The sequence below is a fragment of the Canis aureus genome, chromosome 21 (genome assembly GCF_053574225.1).
Source record: "Canis aureus isolate CA01 chromosome 21, VMU_Caureus_v.1.0, whole genome shotgun sequence".
In the NCBI taxonomy this organism is placed as follows: domain Eukaryota; kingdom Metazoa; phylum Chordata; class Mammalia; order Carnivora; family Canidae; genus Canis; species Canis aureus.
In genome coordinates this window covers 40,689,543-40,706,051 of record NC_135631.1, presented here as the reverse complement: position 1 = coordinate 40,706,051, position 16,509 = coordinate 40,689,543, and the positions used below count along the sequence as shown (strand labels likewise).

General features: G+C 42.9%; 1 protein-coding gene and 1 long non-coding RNA gene across 6 annotated transcripts in view; one reads left to right on the top strand and one right to left on the bottom strand.

Moving 5' to 3' along the window:
* Positions 1–16,509, bottom strand: part of LHFPL3 (LHFPL tetraspan subfamily member 3) — a 560,027-nt gene that overhangs the window by 86,393 nt on the left and 457,125 nt on the right. The window lies entirely within an intron of this gene.
* LOC144292943 (uncharacterized) overlaps positions 1–16,509 on the top strand; it is a 50,268-nt gene that overhangs the window by 6,030 nt on the left and 27,729 nt on the right. For all 3 annotated transcript variants that reach the window (XR_013360355.1, XR_013360357.1, XR_013360356.1), the window contains exon 2: positions 10,937–11,084. This is a non-coding gene — a long non-coding RNA (uncharacterized LOC144292943). The remainder of the gene's footprint in view (positions 1–10,936; positions 11,085–16,509) is intronic.

Genomic DNA, 16,509 nt, shown 5'->3' with positions numbered 1-16,509 from the left:
TCAATTCCTGAAAATTCTCAAAGTCTATGTCAGAACAAACTTGTTGACAAGCTGTGTTTGCTTTCCTTGGCAGTGAGTGATTGCAAGGGAATGGGAATCATTTCCTTTTCCCCTGGAGAGGGTGCGGCCAGGATCTCACAGCACAGAGGTCTCTGTTTCTTTTGCCTAGAGGGGGTGGGAGGGCAGTGGGGGTAGGGGTGGGCTTATGGTATCTCCCTAAGTTGGTTCTCATTGAGGTGACCCAGAGTGAGGCAAGCCGTCATAACAGAGGGGGGCTGTAGGCTCTGCACAGGAACTGAAGAAGGCTGGGCACGAGGTGGGCTGCTTGGGAGCCTTGGCGAAGACCCCTGGAAACACCCATTCATCTGTCTCCCCACTCAAGGACTTCAGCCTGGCCTAGAACCCCCGCAGCATCACATGGCCTACCGACTTGCCAGGGTGTGGTTGGCATATGAAAATGTTCCTGAGCACTTCACATTTCTTTGAGTATCTCCCCTTTCCTAATCAAAACCCAGAGAAGCATTTCAGCTTCTCAGATGCTGAGCAGCAGCGCTGACACTTTAATCTGGAGCCGTGGTACGTTATTAGCACTCTGCTCACCCTTTCATTCATTTGCTTCTCTTGCAGAAGAAGCCGCCTGTACAATTCTTTTTCATGGAGAATGATAAATGGGCTCGGTGTTTCCCACTCTCATTTTTTGCATGGTCTGTGAATGCACGTGCGTTTTCCAATTTTCAGATATAACATGTCCAGATGTGTATGAGTGAGAAGGTGCAAACCTCCCAATAAGCCCAATTTGCCTGAAGAGAATTCTGCAATAATATAAATATGGAGCTCACACTGTTAGACACACAAGGAAGGAGAACAGAGACAAAGCTCTCTCTCATTGAAAAAAGTCACAATCAGCTCATTTTGTGCCTTGCTCTGATCCTAGTTCTTCCATCAGAAGCCTGGTGATGGTGGGGACAGTTGTGGTCAGTGAAACATCCCCATAGCCACACTTGTCTCTTTGTAATTTTTGAAACTCATCATTCCTTGACAAATGAAGGCTGCAGTGCTGGATTAGTAAAGATGGTGTGGCATCTCTGTTACAATAGGCAAATATCAACAAACTCCAGTCTAAAAGAACCGGAATCCTGGGTGGTCATGATTACTTTCAAGCAAAGGACTTCCCTGAGAACATTGTTTAAAGTGAATAACCTGGCTGCTGTGACATGGGGTATTAGTGTCTCAGGACATACACTTTATATTACAGAAGTAATACAACTGCTACTTTTCATGAGAGAAGACGAAAAAAAGGCACAGGCTTGCTACTATAATTTTTTTTTTTTTTCCTGCTGGGATATTGAGAAATCATTCAGAAGCAAGGGTCAGAGTTTTTTTGTATTTAATCACATCGGAGGCTCCTGTGCAGGCTGAATGTAAGTAGTTGAGAGAGCAGGTTGGTTGGTTGGTTGGTTGGTTTTCCAGATCCAAATGGACAAGAGGAATATATTCTTTTGGAGACAGATAAAGGACAGCAGAGATGGTTGCATAAAACTGAACTGTGGTGAGCCATGGTAGAGTCCTAGTGGTGATATGTTAATTGTGACGGTTGTAAATAGGGACCATCTGTTTCAGAATTATTGGAAATGCAAGCACATTCCCTATCATTCATGTGATTTACTACTTTCTTAGCAGGATCAAGATGAAAAATTTTCAGTTGCATTTACAGGGATCAAATTAAGCTGATATTAAATCCAGTTAGTAATGCTAGGAATGGTTTGGGCTTTGCTTAATGCTTGAAGGCACGTAAAATAAATGTTGTGAATACTGACAGGGGACCATGATCTATTTTCTCATAAAGTCCTACATAGCTATGGAATGTACAGGAAGTTTCTTCTACATAGCAGGCGTACGATGACAGAAGAGAATCTCACAGTTGGTGATGGCACTACCAGATTTAAAAAGGGGAAGAAGCCTAAAAATTAGCGCTTAGATGAAATCTTCAACGATCTTGAGTTTGCATAGGAAGTCCTCCTCCCTCTTTTTTAGCAAGAGAGAGAGAGAGAGAGAAAGGAAGGAGAGAGAAAGAGAAAGAGAGAGAGAGAGAAAGAGAGAGAGAGAGGAGGAAAGATTTACTAAGACAACAAATTCCCAAACCAACCCATGTAAATAACCTCGTTATAGGAAAAGTGAAATGTCTTCTGTTTTTCTGGCTTGCTCCTGTTTTCCCTCTCTGTGTTCTTTTGAACACCTGAAATTAAGGCTATTGATTATTTTACTTATAAACTTGAGTCCACAATGCTATGCTCACCCCAGGGTCAAGCACAAAAGCAGCTCAGCAGAGTAAAGCATAAAACGGAAACTGCAATGCCCAGCATTAAAAAAAATCAAGACAGATATTTGAAGATGCGATGATACTGGGCTGCCCAGGTCAGCTGCTTTGGGCAGGCAAGGAATTCCACAAACAAGGCAAGACTTTAGGGAGAACTTCCTGAACCTGTCGATTGCAACAAGTTTGATAAATTGCCCAGGGGCTGGTGAAAAGACTCACTTCGAAACTGACAGAAAATGAAAGAGGATGGGAAAACGAACCACCATGTTCCTCAGGGAGTGTAGGCACATTCAGCCCTAAGAGCTCCTCAATAAGCCAGGTGACCCCTGCTAGCTAAATAAATCCTCTCTTCTCCTGCTTTCTCTTCACTTCTACTTGCTTTATGTCAGCACTGTCCAACAGAACTTCTTGTGATGTTGGAAATGTCCTAGGCCTGTGCTGTTTAATACGATGGCCACTATTCATCATTTGAACTGTAGGCCAGTACAACCGAGGTAATGAATTGTGTTTAATTTTGATTAACTTCAATTTAAATAGCCAGCATGAGTCTAAGTGCTTGGTATTGGAAGAGTGTTTCAAGTAAAGACTTTATGATAAGTCAACAATGGGAAGATTTCAAAGGACAGCTGGTGATGTCATGTCAGGGAGGGGCTGTTCGGAGCAGGGAGAAGTGATGGTGTGGCTGAGGGGGTTCCTATGGGATTAGGATGGGCAAAATGGTGCTGTCTGGGGAGGAGGTTTCTATACCTAAAACTGTCAATCAGCCAATCAGGGAAGGCCTCGGAGTCCCTGTAGGATGTGAAGCCCTTGGGGCTGTAATAATAAAGCATAGGCATAGCTTTGGTCCTCAGTTTTGTTCCCAGTCAATGGAGAGAGAGCTACAGAGCAAAGAATATACTATTGATCTAAACACGAGCAGATAAGTATCTCACTAGACTGGGAAGGGATGCCTGGGTGGCTCAGCAGTTGATCCTCTGCCTTTGGCTCAGGGCGTGGTCCTGCAGTCCTGGGATCGAGTCCCACATCGGTCTCCCTACAGGGAGCTGCTTCTCCGTCTACCTATGTCTCTGCCTCTCTCTCTGTGTGTCTCTCATGAATAAATAAATAAAATCTTAAAAAAAAGAGAGACTTGGAAAAATATGAATTCAGAGACTGTGTTGGAAAGCAAGGTTGTTAAAAATAAAGGTGGCATTTAATGAGAAAAGTTCCCAGGGAATCAGAAAGACATGCTCTTCATTTGGGGTTGAGCTGCGTCAAGACAAAGGTTAGAGATAGTGAATCAGGTGAGCAGGAAAAGGGGAGGCATGCGAAGGTGATAAGGTAAGGCTAAAAGCAATCCGAGCCTTCAGGCAGCACATCAGTATTGAACACCCAGCATGACAGAGTGCCAGCTGTGCACACACATCACTGGACAGGTTCCGTCAGGGAAATGGGAGGAAAGGCGGGCGCTCCAGCCCTACATAGACAGAGACGAACGGCAATACAAAACAACACTATGTGAAGTGATAGGGAGGCAGAGGTGGGGAGGTCCTAACTTCAGAGCAGGGACACGCCCCCATGGGTTGAGGTTGTCCAGGTGTGTGTTGGGGGGTGCTGGGGGTAGGCCAGAGTCTGGGCCAAAAGAGGATGAGGGAGGAGGAGACGTTGGAGGGGAACCACAGAATGACTGGAGAGGTAGCTGTCTGGAAGTTTAAGTAGTCATTGCCAGAAGTGTGTGCTTGACCAGACCGAGGACTCTGGAAGGCCAGAGCAGTTAATGAGGCAGGCTTGGAAAGTGTATTTTCTTTACTTACTTTTTTTTTTTTTTTTAGTTTTAAAGATTTTATTTGTGTATTTGAGAGAAAGAGAAAGAATGAGCAGGGGAAGGGCAGAGGGAGAGAAACTCAAGCACAGTCTGCACTGAGTACAGAGCCCTATGCGGGGCTGGATCCCACAACCCTGAGATCATGACCTGAGCCAAATGTAAGAGTCAGACACCTAACCAACTGAGCCACCCAGGTGCCATGGAAAGTGTGTAGTGGTGTTAAAACAGCCTGATCCTGGGAGGCTTTAGGGAGAGGCGGTAACTGGAGCAAGATGGGATGTTGCCACCAGGGCAAAGATGGTTTGGGCCTGAGCCTTCTGGCATGTTGAGTGTCCTGAAAATGAAACGCTCAGCTCTGACAGCCTCTGTCTGCCTTTGAAAGCAGCTTCTGAAGTTCATTTTATAAGTGAGTTGCCACCCAGACCAGTGCAGAAATTTCAGAGGGGGCTTAAGAGATTAAACCCAACATCCCTTTTATGCAACACCTCATAGTAATTGAAAGAAGGATTCTGAAACCATGGTTACCATAGAGGACTAAAATTAAGATCAAAGGTGATGATTTCAAATCCAAGGAAATAGAATAGGTTCAAGCTAGAGCTCACATTTATGCTTTGTATAGACTATCTGATTATCTTTGGCAAATGCATCCTTTTATGAAGCAACCTCAGGAGACAGCACAGTGATTCACACAGCCCTGAACTTTCATACAGACCCTGAAATCCCAGGTAGCAGGATGGAATCCTGTTAGGCTGAAAGGAAACTAGGTTTGTAACAGGTACAAGAATTGTAGACACAATTCTTAAATCATGCTGCTGATTCTTGTCACCCATGGTGGGCCTAGCTGGGGAAAAGCTTGGAATCTACTAGCAAGGGTGGTTGCAATAAAAAGATTTTCCCAGGAAGACTTAAGAATAAAGATGCTCCTGGAGGGCTTAGCTCTTCAGGTTGTTCTTTTCGGCAGGGATCTCCATCTCATACTCAACGAGGGGCAAGACTATTGTAGAATGTCTCAGAATAGGTAATAGGAAGCAGACATCATGGGGCTAACTCCCCTCACCAGAAAGGGGGTGCCGGCCTGTATAGAAGGCTGGCCAGCTGTAAAGAGGGGTTTGGCCTCTCCATTCTGAATGAGCAAAGCAGTTCCATGCATAAATCTGTCATTCTTCAAAGAGGGGGGGTACACTGTCAATACTGTTAAGTTTGATGGGAGGCCAATTCTCACTAAGGAGCCTCCTCCCTGGTACTGCTGTGAGGCAGCAAGGCGGTTTTCCTACATCCTCCAATCGCCATACCTGCAGCGTGCCAAGAGGTTGTGTCAGAAACCGAGAGAGAGGGTTCAGGGTGTGAGACCCTGTGGATAGGGGTGAGGGGACAGCACGAGCGGAAAGAAAATAAAGGTCTCGGGATACCTGGGTGGCTCAGTGGTTGAGCATCTGCCTTTGGCTCAGGGCGTGATCCCGGGGTCCCAGGATTGAGTCCCATATCGGGCTCCCTGCGTGGAACCTGCTTCCTCTGTCTCTGCCTCTGTCTCTGCCTCTCTCTGTGTCTCTCATGAATAAATAAATAAAATCTTAAAAAAAAATAAAGGCCTGATTGCGGAGAGGGTGGCATAGGGGAAGAGCTCTGAACAGAGGGAGGAGAAAGTAGAATTAGAAGAATTCCTCTTCCCTTTGGATAAATAATTATAACTAGAACTTTAAAATGTACAGATTTTGGTCCTCCCCTATTTAAAAAATACAGTCTAACAATTATAAAGTGAACACTCATGTGTAGTTCTCTCCAATCACATGCCAGCCCCTTCCCCTGGAAGTAGCACTATTCTGACTTGATGATCTCTTCCTTGCTTTTCTTTATGGGGTCATCGGTATGTAACACATCTCAACATAATTCTGAGTCTGGTTTTTGATCCTCGAATAATACTATATTTATTCTTTCGTGTTTTCCTTCTTTGGCTCAACATTGTACATTTTCAGGCTTATCTATGTTGATGTGGGGAGCTGTGGTTTTGAAATTTCCACTGCTGTATAGTATTCCACAGCACGAATATGCCAATTTATTCATCCATTCTACTGGGGAGGGCCACTTGGGTTGGTTGCCCTTTCTTTTTTTGAGATCACTGCTCTCTCAGCAGCTGCTGGCTTTCAGTCATCAGTGGTCATTGCCCCCCTAAAAAAAAATCACTGAAGTTTTAATGGAGACTTTCCAAATTGTCATAAGGATCAGTTACTGAGGAAGTGTCATTGACCACTTTCCAAGTAAGACAGCCTATGCAGCAAATGGTAGAGGTCATGGTGGCTCAGATGGTGGAGAAGTCGGAATCTCCATACCAGCCACTCTTGAATTTTAATGAACTGCAGTTCTGTCAGCATTAGAGAAATAATTATTGCAGTCAGGTTAACAAATTATCAAATAATAATCTAAACCTTGTTTGTAAGATGCTTTAATTCTGCATGCTTACCTGCCAAATCTTTCACTGTTGTGTGCATTCTCTAGAATAGCTTTCTCTTAGAATGATATGATCAGCTAGTAGGTGACAGCAATAAATGTCTTCATGTTATTTTCATTTTTTTTTTTTCATGTTATTTTCAGGTTGAGCCTTCAAAATGAGAATGAACTAAAAGTGGAAAGAACTTTAATATATGCATTCATTTACGCTAGCATTGACAAAGACTAATGCTTAGCATCACCATGGCATCTGTCATAATAATAATGATAATTGCTAATGATTATAACAACCACAGCAACAACATGCTGTCATCCAGATATAAAATGATGCCACTAATCCAAAGTCAGTACACTATCTTTTTTGAGCTTCCCTTCCCCTCACCCCAGGATTGGGGATATATGTGTGCTCATCCATCTTTGCTTGAACTGATGTCCATTAAAAGTCTGACCTTAGGCAAGTTGCCTTGATCACATTCATTCTGACTTCAAGCTGGAGATGGTTCTCCTGGGCCCACCTGATAAAAGATACAGTGTAAGCGAAGGATGGAACAATAGTCCCTAGCTGCCAGTTTCTTTTGGCATGCACAGTGACAACAGTCATAATATGTCTCTTAATTAAAGATCGTAAAGCAATTGGGAAAACCCACCTTCCTAAATTGTTCCCCTGGTGGAAGACTCTTTGGTCAAGAATTTCACCTCAAGGTCAGACACATTATCTGCTGCCCACTTATTATCTGCCCTTGGATATATTATCAGTACCTCCAACCTCAATATGTCCCCGAACTAGAATGACCAAAAGTCTGGTTTGCAAGGTACAGTTTCAGTTTATGCTGTCCGGATAGCACCAACGGTGCCTCCTCCTATTGTCCTTCTGTCAGTCTGGACAATAAATGATATGGTCACCCTACCAAAGGGAATTCATGGTCTTCTTTCTCCAATCTCTTTCATGTCTCCAACTTGTCACATCCCACTGATGTTCCTTTTCTCAGTTATGATCATAATCATTCTTCCTGTGACCCAAAGTGAACCAGAGGAATGATCCTCTCTCATCAAGTCTTGTGAAATATCCTCCAAAAGAGCACTCCTCTATCTCCCTGCCACTATACTTCTCCATATGCCATTATCTTTTGCCTGAGCCATTCCATGAAGCTTCCTCACTGATCCTCCTGCCTCTACTCTTCTCTATGACTTGATTTCTTCCCTTTGAATCCAAGGGTGCATGTCACCTCTGCGTAAATCTTTGCAATGGCTCTCATTGCCTTCAGATGAAGTCCTGTGGTTCACTGGACCCATCATGGCTAGACCTCTGGATGCTTCTTTTGGCCACATGTTATCCTTTGCCTTCCAGGCATTCGGGACCTCAGGTGTTAGGAAGCACTGTGCCCGTTCTCTCTGGTCATTGCATTGACATCTCTGGTCTGGCACACACTTCTCTTCACCTGGCTTGCTCCTTTAGATTTCAGCTTAGCTGTTGCTTCTTTCAAGAAGCCTTCTCTGACCCTTCTAAACTAGATTCAGTGTTCCCACCAAGTACAGCCTGCATTTTTCCTAGCGGAGCACTTACCACAATTTATTCTAATTGCTTTCTTATAGACTATGAGTAGCTCTGAGTGGCTAGGAACTCTGCTTGTCTTGCTCATGATTACATCCCCAGCACCTGGCTCAGTGCACACAGCACATTGTTGTGCTCAGAAGAGTCATAAATGAAATGACTAACATTCAAATCCAGGGTGTCGGAGCCACAGTAGAATGAACTTCCTCTGTGCTGTTTGGGTCAGACTTTTCTTTACCTTCCATAGCAAGTTCCTTAAGCTATTCATTTGGTATATATATATATATTCATATATAAAACATATATATATGGATATGACTCATATTATTGACATGATTTTTTTAAAAATATTTTATTTATTTATTCATGAGAGACACACACACACAGAGGCAGAGACACAGGCAGAGGGAGAAGCAGGCTCCATGCAGGGAGCCCAATGTGGGACTCAATCTGGAGACTCCAGGATCACACCCTGAGCCAAAGGCAGACGCCCAACCACTGAGCCATCCAGGCGTCCGGACATGATTGTTCTTAAAGGAAATACTATTCAACAAATAATTCAAAATTAAAAGTGTTGCTGTTGTGAGAGTACTGGCAAGATATTTTAAGAAGGACATGTATCAAGACCTGGGGTGGGGGACACTGTTGACCTTGGGATTTTTCCTAATAGAAAACCTCTTGTGTCCAAGCTCAGCCCCTCAAAGGCACATGTGGATAGTTCCTCTAGTACCTACGGCAACATTCACTAATCTGCTCTCCTAAGTGGGAACTGGAAAGGACTCTTCACATTTTGCTCTGTCTCTTCAGCACATGTACTAAAAAAAGAATCAGAAGGCCTATGTGCCTCTTCTTCCTGTCTCAGGAATCTGACATTTAGGAAAAAAGATGTTAAACGATTTACAAACTTCTGGAGAGCCCCAGGCTGGAAGACCTGCACTTTACTTTTTATTTTTTTTTAATCTGCCCCTCCTCTCCACTACACAGCTTTATTGAGATATAACTGACATATACTGTTGTGTGAGTTTGGGGTGCACAACATGCTGATTTGATACACTCCTGTATTGCAAAATGATTCCCACCTCAGGTTAGCTAACATTTCTATCACATCATGTAATTATCATTTCTTTTCTGTGGTCAGAACATTTAAGATCAACTCTCTTGATGACACTTAGGTATGCAAGTGTTTCAAGTATAACACAGTATTATTAACTACAATCACCAAGCTGCACATTGTATCCCCAGAACTTCTTTGTCTTACAATTGTTTTTAGCTTTTTAAAAAAATTTCTTAAGATCTTATTTTTTATTTGAGAGAGAGCTTCAGCAGAGGTTGCAGGGGGAAGTAGTGGAAGGGCAGAGGGAGAGGGAGAAGCAGACTTTTTGCTGAGCAGGGAGCTCGAAGCAGAGACCTCAACATGGAGCTCCATCCTAAGACCCTGAGATAATGACCTGAGCCGAAGGCAGATGCTTAACCGACTGAGCCACCCAGGTGCCCCTGGGAGTTCGTACCCTCTGGTCAATATCTCCCCAATTCTCTAGCCCCAGAGACCTCTGGCAACTGTCATCCTACTCTGTGTCTATGAGTTCACCTTTTTAAGGTTCCACACAAAGTTCCACATTAGTATTTCTTTTTCCGAGATCTATATTTTTAGATCCATTCTTAAACTCTTGGCAAGATGATCAAAGACCAATAGGGTTTGTGTGAGGGGACAGCAAATGACCAAATGGTAATTAGTGGAATCAGTGTTTTGTGAAGGGGTTACCCTAAAATCAAAGAGACATTCCTTATGACAATAATCTTTGCTGTTGTTGTTATTCACCTGTTTTGAAGACTCACTAGCGTAAGGTATCTAATAAATACTGCCTTGCAGTGTGTGTAATTACTACAAGTTGATTAAATCAGCCATTGGTAGAACAAAAAGAATGGAATACTTATCTCTCAATACACAGACTCCTGTCACCCAGAGCTTTGGCCTTAGGTTTGTCAGCTCCAGCTCTTCTCCAGTTCCAGAGAATTTTACCATGTTGTAGAAAGAGTACAGGCTTTGGGAGTCATGTAGGCCACAGAATACTCATTATGAACACCTATTACATACCAGTCACCATTCCAGGGATTGGGTCCTAAGCAGGCAGTCACAGAGGCACACGTTCAAATCCCAGCTCTTTCACTCCCTAGCTGGATGGTCCTGGGCAATCCAGACACTTGTGAGGGGGGTGGTATTTCAAAAGATGGGAATAATAACAAGTCTTCCATGCTGGAAGTAGGGGTTGGTGGGATTCATTGGAATTATGAACACTAAGTGTCTGACCATGTTTTAAATATCTAGCATGTGCTTGATAAACAGCACCACTTAAAATAACCTGGACACACTGGTTCCTGTGGGATGTGGGCATCATTTGCTGTTTGATGGCTCCTCATCTCTATCCAAAAGGATGTCACTGAAGGGAGAGCAGAGTAGTCAGAGAGTCAGAGCATTTAAAACACAGACACAGCCCTTGGGTGAACATATCATACCACTTTTCTCCTCTTCTACTTGGCTGGAGGATAGTACTGGCTAATGAGGCAGAGTTCCAGACTACCTGACCACAAATAAATACTTCTGTTGAATGAACAAGGGGACCATATACTGTGATTTCCTCTCAAGGGCATCCATTAATGGTCAATGATCAGTGCCCACCAATGTAGGAATGGACATTCAGAAGGTTCAGTCATGAATCTGCTCTATAATTTGGGTGGGTGGATGTGTGGGGGTGGGGAATACATAGATAGAAAAGACACCCATCTTGCTGTGACCATTAATATCTCTTGTATTTCACAGAGAGGAGCCAGGTCCGTGGATTCATTCTCTTTTTCTCCTGCTTTGTCTTTTGCTTCTTCTCCCCCTTCTTCCTCTGCCATGCACCATATTTATCATCCTCATCCTCATCCTCAGCAGCAGCAGAAGTGAGAAGCACCATTATGTTTCAGTGAGTACTTGTGAGGGTACAAGCATTGGGTTCTAGAAGCCCTTTCCGTGAGTTTGAGAAGGCTGTGCATCCCTTGTCAATCAGGCAGGTTTGAAGAAGGTTTTGAGGTAGAGATGACAATTTGGGAGTTGAGATCTGTATTCATTTTCTAGGGCTGCCATAACAAAGCCCCATTGACTGAGTGGCTTATATGACAGAAATTTATTGTCTCAAAGTTCTGGAGGTCAGACGTCTAGGATGAAGGTAGTGGCAGGGTTGCTTCGTCCTGAGGGCCATGAGGAAGAATCTGTTACAGGCTTCTCCCTTCTGGTGTTGTGGTGGCCATCTCTGGTGTTGTGAGGCTTGCAAAAGCATTATCCCTATCTCTGCTGTCGTCTTTACATGGTCTTCTCCCTATGCTTTCTGTCGTGTGTCCAAATTTCCCTTTTTGGAAGGACACAGTCAGGAGTGGTCCTGGCTTAGGGGCTAATCTGTGACTGCACTGTAACCTTATTACCTTTGTAAAGGCTGGATTTCCAAATATGGTCACACTCTAAGGTACTGGCAGTTAGGAATCCAACAGTTTTTTTTTTTTGGCGGGGGGGGATGCAGTTCACCTCACAACAGGGTCATGGAAATAAAAGGAATTGTAAGAATATGTAGAAAGAGGACTGAGAAAAGGAGAAGAGAATTTCCAAAAGTAGTGTTTAATGCCTGAGAGGCATTATGAATGAGGTCATTGGCTGCGGCAGCTCTGAGGGGGAAGGCAGATGCCTGATTTCCTGATCTGTGCATGGCCCCCAGTAGGCCCTCATTCCAGGGCCCAGCCCTACAGGTGCTTGATAAATTTTTGTTCACAAATGAATGAGGGCAAAAGGACCTCCTTGTATTAACACATAATTAATTTTCATTCTAGATGTGTCCAGAGAATTTAATTATTTTGGTTTGTTTTCCATGTTGAAAACATTCAGATGATGTTCAGATCAAAGAACATAAGGGACAAACATCCGAAAAAGATCCTAAGTGCTCTTTGTTTTAGTAGACACTCCAGAGAAAATGTTCACAGTCACCAGGAGAGCATGTATCATTACTAGAAAGAGATTTTTTGATAATTCAGTTCCCAGAATCCAGAACTCGTATTTTTGTCAAAAACAACTTTGGAGTCAATGCAATCCCTTTATTGGTGTAAGAAACTGCAGAGATCAAGAACCATTTGCAGATTCTTGGGATAGACTGTTGTAGAAAAATCCCTCCCCCCATCAGAATGAGTTTTATCTTTAATTAATAATTCAGAAGATGTAACACATCTCAAAACAGTCTATGAATAACTCAGGCCTGGACAAATTGACACTTAAGTATGAGTGAATCATTATGCTCCATAGCATATTGCATCAGAACTCTGGGAAAAAACCCACAGTGAGACAAATGCCTAGCATTTTCAAGTGGTTATTACCCAAATGACCTAAACATCAATTAGGAAAAAAAAGTAGTGAGCCTCCCCCTCATCCTATTCTTTTGTCTGAAAGCCTGCATGTAGCAACAGCTATGTGACAGGCAGAGCTGTTTCTTCACCCAGGATTGCTGGAAGTCCTACATCATCAGTCTTATGCATTATAACACAGCCTATGGCAGGCTTTAATTACCCACAAATGTGCCACCTGTCGCCTTCTTAGCGCTAAATCATGAAATGCACCAGGGTTTACTGTGCAATGAGATTCAAACACTATACAGAGTTGCAGAATCACAGAATCCACAGAAGAATAAAGCTCAGGCTTCAGATGAAGCAATGTGGCTAGGGCAAATCTGGTCGATCCTATTCCCTGAGGGGTAAGGGATCCAGTCTGAAAACTGCACACAGTGCAGAGAGGAGATGGGTGTGAGCAGAAAGGGGACTTGGGGCCAGCCTCAAAAGCCCCATAGGAGAGAGAAAATATGACTCTCCATGTAGGATTATGGTTCTCCGAAGAGCTGAGAGACCCTGGAGCCTGACTGAAGGAAAGGCTTTGTGCTTTGGTGGCTGGAAGCTTTTGTGTAGCACTATGAATCCTCCTTCAGTGCAATTGCAGTGTGGGCTCTGTAAGGCTGCAGCTGGGCATCCTGAAAAGCATTAAAGAGAACAAGAGGAAGGAACTGAAGACAGAAAGAAGACTGAGGTGGGACCACGTAGGTCAACTCTGGCCATTCACGGTGACTCCAGATAGGAGAAGACTTCAAAACCAGTAACAGGTGATGATTGCCCACATCATCACAGGCAGTCATGATTTGCCATCAGCAAGAATTACCTTTTCACTTGAGTCATTTCTGTCTCAGAGCAATTATTTTGGGGTCGAAAATGCTTCTTTACCCTTCAGCTCTGCAGCGTGGAGCATACTAGTGTAACAGACCCTAAAGGATGCCAGGAGGGCCCCAGATACCATCAATGAGAAATGTCACCAAAAATCCTTTCCTTTAAGACCTGAGGCATCTGTGATAACAGGCTCAGTCAGACGCTTTCTTTGAACAGTAAACTGAGGGCAGTGCATAGCTGAAAGAGGGGAGTGCATGGGGAGCAGAGAGTGCTAGACATTTCCCAGGGTATAGAAGTCTCTGGTTGTTTAAGATTAGTATTGTGTTCTGGGTAGGGGGGACCATGGTAGAGCTGGGAGAGATTCTGAAAGAGATGTGGGAGGGAAAAAGAAGTGCATTGGTTGTTTACTGCTGAACAACAACATGAGTACAAACTTAGTGACTTAACACAGGACATATTTATTAACTAACTTTTATGTCCCCTGTCCCAGTATCTCTCACAAAACAGCAATTAAAGTGTTGGTCAGAATGGAAATCTCATCTGAAAGCTCGACTGGGGGATGATACAATTCCCAAATATATGGTTGTCAGCAGACTACAGTACTTTAAGGGCTCTAGGACTGAGGGGCTCAGTTCGTATCTAGAAGGTATCTTCAGTTTAGGGCCATGTGGGCCTCTCCAATGTGGCTGCCTGCTTCATTCCAGCATCCAAGCCAAGAAGTTTATAGAGACTCTGCGAGTAAGATGGAAGTCACAGTCTTACACCCTAATTGCAGTAGTGACATTCCATCACTACTGCCATATTCTGTTGATTAGAAACAAGTCACAGGTTACACCCACTCTCAAGGAGAGGGCATTACAAAAGGACAGAATACCAAATGTTGGGGATCAGTGGGGGACCACTTAGAGGCTGCCCACCACAGGGAATAAAGAGGGATAGCAGATATCTGGCTTTCTTCCCCACTGCTTTCTATCTCATATTTCTTCTGGTAATTATACCTAGATTTTCCTTTGAGGGAAAGCACTTTCTATTATTCCTTTTAAAGTAATTCTGGCAGTCTCAAGTTCAGAGATGGACACGTTACTCAAGTGTGGTCAACTGGAATGTCCTATGCCTGATGATAGTGACTGGCTTAGACTTGGACACACGACCCAACAAGAGCCAATGAAAAACAATGAAACTTTCTTGGGATCCCTGGAAATATATGGTTTATTTTTCAGAATGATTTAAAGCCAGAGAGGACTTAGGGTCTGGAGCTGCTTCTCCATTTTCTATGGCATAAAGCCCAAGACTGAAGGTAACATAGCAGAAGAACCAAGAAGAGATACCGAGTCTTGATGTTATTGTTGAACAAGCCTTGAATCCAACTGTGCCTTAAGTGAATTATTCCTACTGTGTTCAGTCCAGTTTGGGTCAAGTTTTCTGAGATTTGCAGCTGAAAGTGTCCTAATTGACAGATAGGAAGAAACTAATATTTATTTGACACATTTTAGGGTTATGAACATCCCATAGCTTATTTGAGGGCAACTTTTGACTCCTCCATAGTTTTTTTTCTTGAAGATTTTATTTATTTATTCATGAGAAACACACAGAAAGAGAGAGGCAAAGACATAGGCAGAGGGAGAAGCAGGCCCCATGTAGGAACCCCAACATGGGACTCGATCCTGGGACTCTGGGATCATGCCCTGAGTCAAAGACAGATGCTCAACCGCTGAGCCACCCAGGCATTCCACTTCCACAGTTTTATTTAGAGTTGACAAATTATTTTACCCATACTGATAAATATTTTACCCAAAATATTTAGCCCATTGTGAATTGTCCTAATGTGAGGCATACAAGAGTAGAGATAAGGGGGGTGGGATCACTTTCCTTCCATCTTTGACTTTGTGATATTTTTAGCAGCCTAGAGAACCATAGGGATTCCAAGATATTTATATATCCTTCATAGGAATTCATAGCTTCTTCTAGAGCAGATTTATGGCAATATACCTTGTTTTTTAAAAAAAATCAAGGTAACTTCCAGCACAATATCTTTATTGATATGCATTGTGTGCTTTGTACATTCTAATATTCTCTCACTCCCTTTCTGTACCTTCACTCCAGAAATGAAGGAATATGTGTTGACATTTCATTTTATTTCAACTTGCATCAGAGTCTTTTGGTGGCTTTGCCTGGCCTCTAAGTTAGCTCGAAGGCTGAATGTGTTAATAGGCTGTGTCAGGTGTGGGTGCACACACCAACTGGTTGGGTGTTAGGGCCATTAGTATGAAAAACAAACAGACCTAACTTTAATAAGCCACTAATATTCAGGTTGCTGTTATTTTTATGATACAGCTAATTGGTACCTAAAATGCAATCCCTGAATACAGTTCATTTATTTTCAGAGATAAAATGGGGATAATGGTTATATTGCAACCATTAAAGGGATTGCAATATAATGTCAAATATTAATGCAGTTTTATTTAATAAGCATAGACTGGTTACCTGTGCTGAGTACTCAACAAAATGTTGGTAAATAATTAATTTTTCAATGATGCTGCAAACATCATAGTATAAGTTTCTCTGAGTAAGTCTGACATTAGTTTATTAATGGCATGCTGAGGATTGTTTGATTATTGGATATAGTGTGATATAAAAACTATATAAATGGCAGAAAAACAGTTCATATAATATAAAAGGGACAAAGGTAGGGGCTATTTCCTAGACAAGTTCATTTATCAACAGTGATTTATTTTGCTCTTATTACAGCTTAGATCTAGGACTGTTGCATACCGATGGGTAGTTTGTCCCCTAAACAAAGGCACCTAGCCAAGGGGGTATTTCCATTGGATATAGAAACCAATCTTCCTTCTATTTATCAATCCTTTACCCTGGTGTGGAGATGAATCTACTATGGCTTGGGGGTGAGTAGGAGTTCTGCTCTGTGAATAGCCCATCTGTCCCTCTGTTAAGGTGAGTTGGGTGGAAGGAGTGAGCATAGTAGAAAGGTATGGCTGTAAAGATTAATCCACATATGCTTCCTGATCTTTAGGAGTTTAACTCAAGTGTAGGGTTTAGATAGGCAAACTGAAGATGCAATAAAGGCTAATGATGGTGTTGGAACATATGGTCCTGGCCTTGGAACCATAGTTGAGGAATATGATCTACAAATGAAGAAAG